Genomic DNA, 7903 nt, shown 5'->3' with positions numbered 1-7903 from the left:
CAGAAGTTTTCTGCATCCCCTCCTTGCCCGCTGCCCCAGATTATGCCAGGACTGCATCGGGATGGGGCCAAAGGTGTGTTTTGAGCCATGCACGTGAGAACAGGGCTCACTTGCCCCAGGCCTGGTTGAAAAAGGCTGCTTTGCCCCACACACGAAGTGAAGGAGGAGGCAGCGTGCCCAGGCCACTCCCCAAGAATGGGAGGCTCCCAAGGGACTCAACGGGACCCCTCTCTCCCTCCTTCCCACGCTGCTGTCCCGCTCAGCTCCAGCTTGTTTTCCAGAGAGGAAACCGGCAACCTTGCTATTATTTTTTTTTCTAATTTTTTTTTTCTATTTTCCTTTTTCTCTCAGTGTGAGCGGCGGGGCCCAGCTGGGGGGCAGCGGTGCCGGGTGCCGGCGGGCGCCAGGTGCCGGCGGGGCGGCGCGGGAGGTGCCCGGCGGCCGCGGGGGGACAAAGCCGGCGGCGGCCCGCGGCGCTCGAGGCCGTATTGTGTGAGCGAGGAGGAGATGGATGAAGGTCACATCCTGCCACTCTTCCGATGCCCGGCACCAGGAAAAAGCTGCGCTTTGTAAATATAAAAATAAACAACAAACTCTTCCCCCCATTTACCACCTTCCCCCCGCCCCAAAGAAAACAACAACAGCCCCCGCGGCATCGCAGCCACCTGCTCGGGGAAGTGATTTTTCATATAGGCAGGAAACGGGGGTCTAATTAAATCTGGGGTCAAGAACATAAAGGGAGAACGAAGTTTATTTAGGAGTCCTCCAGGAGGGTGGGAGGGGGATGCTCAGCAGGGCTGTGGGGGAACCACAGGACGGTGTTTTGGTGGGGCTGGAGGGGAACCTGGGAGTGTTTTGGCCTCAGGGTGGGTGGCAGGGCACCACCTTCCTTCTGCCAGCGGGTCCAGCGTGCCACAGCGGACAGTGGTGGCAGCTCGGTCCTCACCAGGGCAGGGATGCTCCGGGGGACTCCCCACTCTCCCTGTCCCCCTGCGGGTAGAGAAAGGAGCCCGGGGAGCGTCACGCTCAGACCTACAAGAGTGTCCCCAAGCCTTCAGCGAGATCATATGAGGTTCCTGTTTCACAAGACGGAGGATGGCATTTCCATTGTGCTCGCCGGGGATGTGTTGCAACGGGGCAGCCGCTTCCATCCTTTGTCCTCCTCCCCGCAGAGGAGGAGTCTCACCCTCTGCCAGGGTCACACCCTGGCCCCCCCCAGCCACCAAATTTGGCTCCACTGGCCGCGGCAGCCCTCCTCGCCTGGTCCCGTCCGCAGGCATCGCCCCACCGCCAGCGCTCTCCGGCTCCAGAGGTGCCTCCTCGCAGCCACCGCGCTGATGCCCTCGGCCGGGGGTCCCCACCAGGTCAGGGACATTCCAGCAAGGTGATACCCACCTCGAGCCGCTCCCAGCGCTGACCCTGGGGTGCTCCAGCTGCCTTCCCCTGGCCGCTGCAGGGCTCTTGCCTAATTTTCACCACCAATTAGCAAACTGACCCCAGCAAAGCCCAACTGGGGAGCCCTGGGTGATGCCCCGGCCCCTCTCCCATGCCTGCAGCGGGCAGCTTCCAGCTTTTAGGAAGCTTTGCAGAGACCTTTGCCTTTGGGTCGGGTGCTCCCAGCCTGGACCCGCTTTCTATTCCCCAGCAGGGGTGTGCCGAATATAAAGTATCACAGCATTGTTATGAAAAATAATTCAAACCCACCAAAAAGGCCAGCAGCAGATGGAAGGGCGAGATCGGAGCAATCCAGGCTGACTGTAACCCTTCGTGGGTGGGGAAGGCAGGGCATGCAGGGGACCAGCACCCGCATCCCAGCTCTGCTGCTGGTGCTTGCGGGTGTGGAAGGGAAGGTGATGCGCTGAAAGTGTCCCAGTGCAGACTGTGGGCAGGACAGGGAACGGTTTCCCATGGGAAAGGGGGAACTCGTGCCTAGGGGCTCATAACACAGTGGGGGTTTTGGACAGGCTTTAGGGATGCTGGGATCCCTCATCCTCAAATCCCTGCTGAAGGATGGGACGTGCAACCTGGGCACCACTCAGCCTGCCGGCCGCCCATCCCCACCCTGCAGCAAGGCGTCAGGTCCCTTCTGTGACCACTGATGGGACGCAGGTGCCACCCACCACACTGGATGTGTGTCCCCTCCCTGCCGCCAGCATCCCGCCGCCGAGCCGGGTACCAGGGGTGGCGCTGGGGACGAGGACGCGTCCCCAGCCGCGGGCCTCGCTCCAGCTGGGCGCTGTTTTGTAAGGACTCCTGGGCCTCTGCGGCGCAGAGATAAGCCCAAGAATTCGCCGTCAGTTCCAAATATCCCGTCCGCTTCCTCCCGCCGTCCTCGCCGCCGCTCCAGCCCGCTTGTCTCATTTCCGCAGCAGCGTGCTGGGGAGCGCTTCCTGTTTTCCCCCCGGCCCCGGGGCGGCGGCGGGGGGCTGAGGGGCGCGGGGAGGAAGGGCAGGACAATGGGCGCAGGTCGGGACGGGCAGCTGCCCATCGCCCGGGATGGGGGTTCCTCGGTGGCCCGGGATGGGGCTGGGAGGGAGGGGGAAGGCGGATGGCAGGTGGCAGCAGCGGGGACGTGGGTCCTGGGCTGAGCTGAGATTGCGGATGGGGTTTCTTTCCTTTCCTTTCATGATTTCTTTTTTTTTTTTTTTCCTTCAAGGGCTTTGCTGTAAATCAACCCAAGCTCCCTTGAGAGCATCGTCTCTGTGCCGCAGTGGGAGCCCCTGCTCCAGCTGGGCATGAGGACAGGAATGAAGCCGGGTGGAGCACAGCCCTGGGCGGGGGGACCCTGCCCTCTATGGGGCAATGAATCGCCCCGCCACAAGTTGCATTTTAGGGTCCCCTCCAGTCAAACCACCCACCACAACCCTCTCCTCCCCAGCCACAGTACGAGAGAGCAGCATCCCCACGGGACTGCCATCTCCCAGGAGCTGTGTCTCGGAGCAGGGGGTTAGGAAGTGGCTCCCCCATCCCAAACTGCAGCTGTGAGAAAAGAGGGGTCCACTTCGGGGCTCTGCTCACTCGGAGCCCAGCAATCTCCTGCCACAGGTAGGACCAGCCAGTGGGCAGCTCTGTGTCCCCCTGTTTTTGGGGCTCCTGCCCCCCGGGCCTGGGCCGAGTGTGAGTGTTTACTTGGTGTCTTTCTCACCGCTTGCAGCGTGGCAGGAGTTATTCAAAGGCGGGCGGAAGCAAGCACAGCAACTGAAACAACAATGAAAAGGAAACAGAGCTCGAAAAACTCTCCGTTCATAAATCAACTGAACTGCAGGTGATCCCTGGGCAGGAGCGAGCTGAGGAAGAGACACGGCTCGGCTCAGCATGGCCAGCAGCCAGGCAGGGTTGGGGGAGGCTGGGATTTCCCAGGGTGGTCCCAAGTGATGCTGGGGTCGGTGTCCATGTCCCCGGGGCTGCACATTAGGGCCTTTGAGGCAGGTGAGGTGCAAGTGTCGCTGGGTTTATTTTTATTACAATTTTTTTTATGCATCTAGGTGAGAAAGGTGAAGCTGTGCGGGGTGGAGTGGGTTTGTGGGGTCAGCATTGCATGCACACGCACAGGCATGTGCCTGCTTTCCAGGCCAGAGGAATGCAACAAGCCCAGGGATGTGATGGAGTGCAGGGACCGTACCACAGCCCCTCATGGCCAGCAGAGTGGGGGGACATAGTAATTTTGGTGCTTGAGGGGGTGCAGAGCAGCCCCACTCTCTTTATTCCTCTCCACGTTTGCTTTTTGGGTTGAAATCCATCACTTTGGAAGCAGAGATGCCAAAAAGTTGTGGGTGAGCATGGCTCCAGTCTGTGGCTGTGCCATGGGAGATGTTGGGGTTAATGGGAGATGATCCAGGGTTCTCGGCAGCATCAGGTCGTGGCTCCTTGCTGGGATCTCATAAAGGCTTTTTCCTCCTTAGGAAATAGAGCTGCTGGATTGGGACAGGCCTCTCGGTGCTGGCAGCATCGCTGCACAGGCAGGGGATGGGCATGGGTGGAAAAATCTCCCCCTCCTGCCTCCAGCTGCGTCCTGCAGCATCTTGCTCCAGGCAAGACAGGGGCCAGTTTGGACAAACCAAGCTGTCCCCTCCTAGCTGTCCCCTCTGCCAGCTCCTGTAAGCTGAGACCCAGTCCTGGGGACACCAAAAGGAACTTGTGCCTTTGGGACCAGTGGATGGCCCAAAGACCAGGCTGGTGGCAGTGGGCTGACCTTACAGCAGAGGAAATGATCCAGTCATGTTCCCTGCACTGGGAAAGCCAGGAGAGATTGCATGTCCCCCTCTGCTGCTATCCGTCCTCCCTCCTGTGATTTCCCTGTCATCTTGTCTTTTGGCAGAGCTGGAAAACTGGGAGACCACCGTAAATAAATCCTGTGTCTTTAAGCCATTTTGTACAGTACAAGAAAATGCGCTCGTTGAATTACAGCTTTTTAATCAAATACATGTAACCATGTCACTTAAAGTACTCGCGAAAAGCAAGGGAAAAAAAAACCCAACACAATTGGAAGAGCACGATATTAAAACCAGCTGCCTGCTTACCCCCACCACAGTTAATAGTTTTTGAATGTTCTGAATGAGAGAGAAACCAGAGCCAAGCTCCACTTTCATGTCCATCTTTCTGATCAAACCCTGTCAGACGGGGGGAGCCGGGCAGCCTGGCACAGAGGTGGGGGATGTGGGAGAGCTGCACTCCCTTCTCCTGCCGCTTTGCCCATCCCTTTGGGCATTCTCCCCATGGCGATGGGATGTGGGAGACTACGGTCTTCCTGCAGGCAAAGCAGTGCTGCCTGACCGGGACCCAGCCTGGAGATGGTAGCACAGGTTGCCCAAGCTATGTGGAGGTGAGGGATGCTGCTCTGGGACATCACCACCATGTTTTGTGTCCCCTCCTGACCAAATTCAATCCAATTCTACCTCTTTATGCTTCTTCCTGTAAGTTGGCATCACCGCTGGTTCCCCTGAGGCACTGCAGTACCGGCAGCATCCCCTCCTCTGAGCATGTCAGTGTGGTGTCACATCCCTGTGCCCTGTTCCCTTGGGACACACATGCCAAGACCACCTCAACGTCTGCCTCCGGCCTCGCTGGCCACCGACCCCCCTCCCAGCACAGCCTGCCAACCACCCGAGCTGTGTAGTTCCCCCACAACGTGGACCAATGCTCATTAAGCATGAGGCAGAGACCACCAAATATGTCAAAACACACTTAAAATTTATTGTTTCATACCATAAGTTTGAGTCTCTTGAACGCCGGCCAGTGTTTCTCCCTCTCTGCGATGGGGCCTATCTGCTGTCACTGACGCTTCGCGTATATGTATAGCCCGCTTGCTTGCTGGCTTTTTTTCCCTCCCCCTTCTTTCTTTAAATGCAAAATACAAACAATTGATGGAAAATGTACATTTGTTCCATATGGGACGGTCGGAGTGTGGAGAGGAGCCAGCAGAGGCATTTTTAGGCAGACTCCTCTCTCCAGCGGATGGCTGGATGGCTTCCCAGAACGGCCCCGCGCGGCCTGGCCTGACTCTCCTGACGAGGTTCAGAGGCTCTGTGACACTCCCACGTTGGTGGGGGGCACGTGATTCAGTTCCCTGAAGGGATCAACCCCCCTGGGCTGCTGAGCACAGGAGGAGGGAGATCTTTCAACCAAAACCACTGCAACATCCCAGAAGGGTTGAGCTCGGCTGCGCAGGAGGCGGTGGGGAAACTTGCTTTAGGACTTGTGTAGGAAGTTGAGTCAGGCTGGTTGGGTAGTGCGGGGTTAGGTAGGCTCAGCTGAGTTGGTTGGGTTGTGTTGAGTTATGCTGGGATAGGCTGATTGGGTCCTTGGGACACGTTACACTGGATTGAGTTTGGTTAGGTTGGGTTATGTTGGGTTGTGCTGGGCTGTGTTCGGTTGTGTAGGGTTGGGTGGATTGGGTGGGTTGGGTTAGGTCGTGCTCTATCAGTTGTATTGGGTTGTGCTGGGTTGTGTTGGGTTGTGTCGTGTTGGATTGGATTGGGTTAGGTGACTTCTGGAGAACAATCCCAACCCTTCCATGACCTTTTGGCCTCCGGGTACATCACAGCATTGCTGACTCACCTCAGAAGAGAAACACAAAGTGGTTCTGACAGACGTTGTGGGGCTCAGTCAGCTCAGAGCCAGTGAGAAGAAGAAGCCCCCAAACTCCCCCATGTCTCACACAATGAAAGCCCAACCTGCCTCCTTCACAGGGACCTGTCCTCCTCACAGGGACCCTAGCACGGTGCTGGGTGAGCAGATGCTGGTGTGGGGCCTGGGCCTGGGGGGCAGAGGCTTGTGGTGGCCCTAAGGCAGGGGAAGGAATGCGAGGGTTGGTGGGGGCAATGCTGGAAGCTGAGGGGACACAACCAAAGATCCATGAGGGATGTAGAGGCTGAACTTAGCAGCAAGAAAAAAGCTAAAGGGTTTCAGGCTGTGCAAATTTCCCAGGGCACATTAAGGACTCCTTGCTGGCTTATTTTCTTTTCTTTTGCAAAACCTGTAACGTTTATGATACCCCAACTCCTGTTCCCTGCAGGCAGCTGCCCTCCTCTGCCTGCAGAGAATTCCTGCTGCTGGGAGCAGAGCTGGGGAGGGCACTCAGCCTCACCCGAGTGCTCCTGCTGCCCGGCAGCTCTGGGCATGGCGCAGAGGAAGCGGGGCCTTTCCTGTCTGCAAGGAGCACTGAGATTTCCAAACATTTCCTTTCCCAAACTGAGCTGCAAAGAAGAAAGTTGGGGAAGGCTTGGGAACTTTGCTTCTGCTTGACCAGGAAAAGTTGTTCTGGGAACATTTGAAACCTTTCTTTGCATTTCAACCTTTTCCCTTCGGTTAACCTCCCACCACAGAGTGCTGTTACCTCTCCAAAGGCTTTGCCTTCTGTCTAAAAAAACTGGAAACTTTTTTTTTTTCCCCAATGCACTTTTTCTCGAGTCAGGAAATGTGTTGGAGCTGTTTCCCACAAACAGGTTTGGTTTTGATGAATTTTTTTTCCTGGAAGAGGGGGGAAAAATATAAATCCCATCACTTGGTCTAGAGCAGCTGCCTGGTGCCACAGCCAGGAACCGGCACTGGCAGCATCTTCCTCCTCCCACAGATGCCCCCACACCGAGCACCCAAAATACACGGACCAAGAGGCTCTAATTCCCTGTTCATCCCAGCGGGATGACTCCATCAAGGCTGTTGTGTCAATGTTCCTGCCTCGACGGTGAGCTCCAGGCTGGGATGGCTGGGGCTGCCCCGGAGGGGCCACTTGCCACCCTGTGCATCCTGCTTGCCCCCAGCTGTGCCGCAGCCTCAGCCTCGGGAACGGTGAGCCCGGAGCTGAGCTCTGCTGGGCTGGGCTGGCTGGCACATGAGGTTTTAATATTTGGGTGGGTGATGTCATCGAGTGCTCCGTAATGCCGTAAAAAATCCAGAAGGTCTATAAAGCTGATCCGTGAACCTCCAGCAGGACACACACACACACACACACACAGAGGGGTGTGCACATGGATACGCACATGGATACGTGGACATGGACAAACACATGTGCACATGGATGGATGCACACATGGCGATACAAACAGGGATGCACACACGCATGGATGCACCTACATGTGTGTACAGAGACATGTCCACAGACAGATGCATGCATGGATACATATGGAAGAACACATGGATACACATGGAAGAACATGTGGATGCACGTGCAGGCCCAGACACACAAAGGGGCAACAAAAATGATGCACAAAAAGGGGCAGCACACACGTGCAGAGATGTGGCTACACACATGCACACACACCCCCACCCAGATCCAGGCATACGGATATCGAGGGATGTACACACACACAAATGCCTGCACACACGGATAATGCACACAGGGATGGATGTGCACACATGGATAGTGCACACAGGGATGGATGTGCACACACGGATAGTGCACACA

General features: G+C 56.9%; 1 long non-coding RNA gene across 1 annotated transcript; it reads left to right on the top strand.

Moving 5' to 3' along the window:
- The first annotated feature begins 2160 nt into the window (after positions 1 to 2160).
- On the top strand, positions 2161 to 4364 carry LOC121673714. The gene is made up of 3 exons (XR_006019291.1): positions 2161 to 2466; positions 2657 to 3045; positions 3155 to 4364. It is a non-coding gene; the product is annotated as an uncharacterized LOC121673714 (long non-coding RNA).
- Positions 4365 to 7903: the final 3539 nt, after the last annotated feature.

This window comes from Corvus kubaryi, unplaced genomic scaffold, assembly GCF_017639235.1.
Source record: "Corvus kubaryi isolate FWS band 111438036 unplaced genomic scaffold, C.kubaryi_AGA036_p1.0 134, whole genome shotgun sequence".
NCBI classification, from domain to species: Eukaryota; Metazoa; Chordata; class Aves; order Passeriformes; family Corvidae; genus Corvus; species Corvus kubaryi.
The sequence above is the reverse complement of the archived record's forward strand: the minus strand, read 5'-3'. Positions and strand labels throughout refer to the sequence as shown.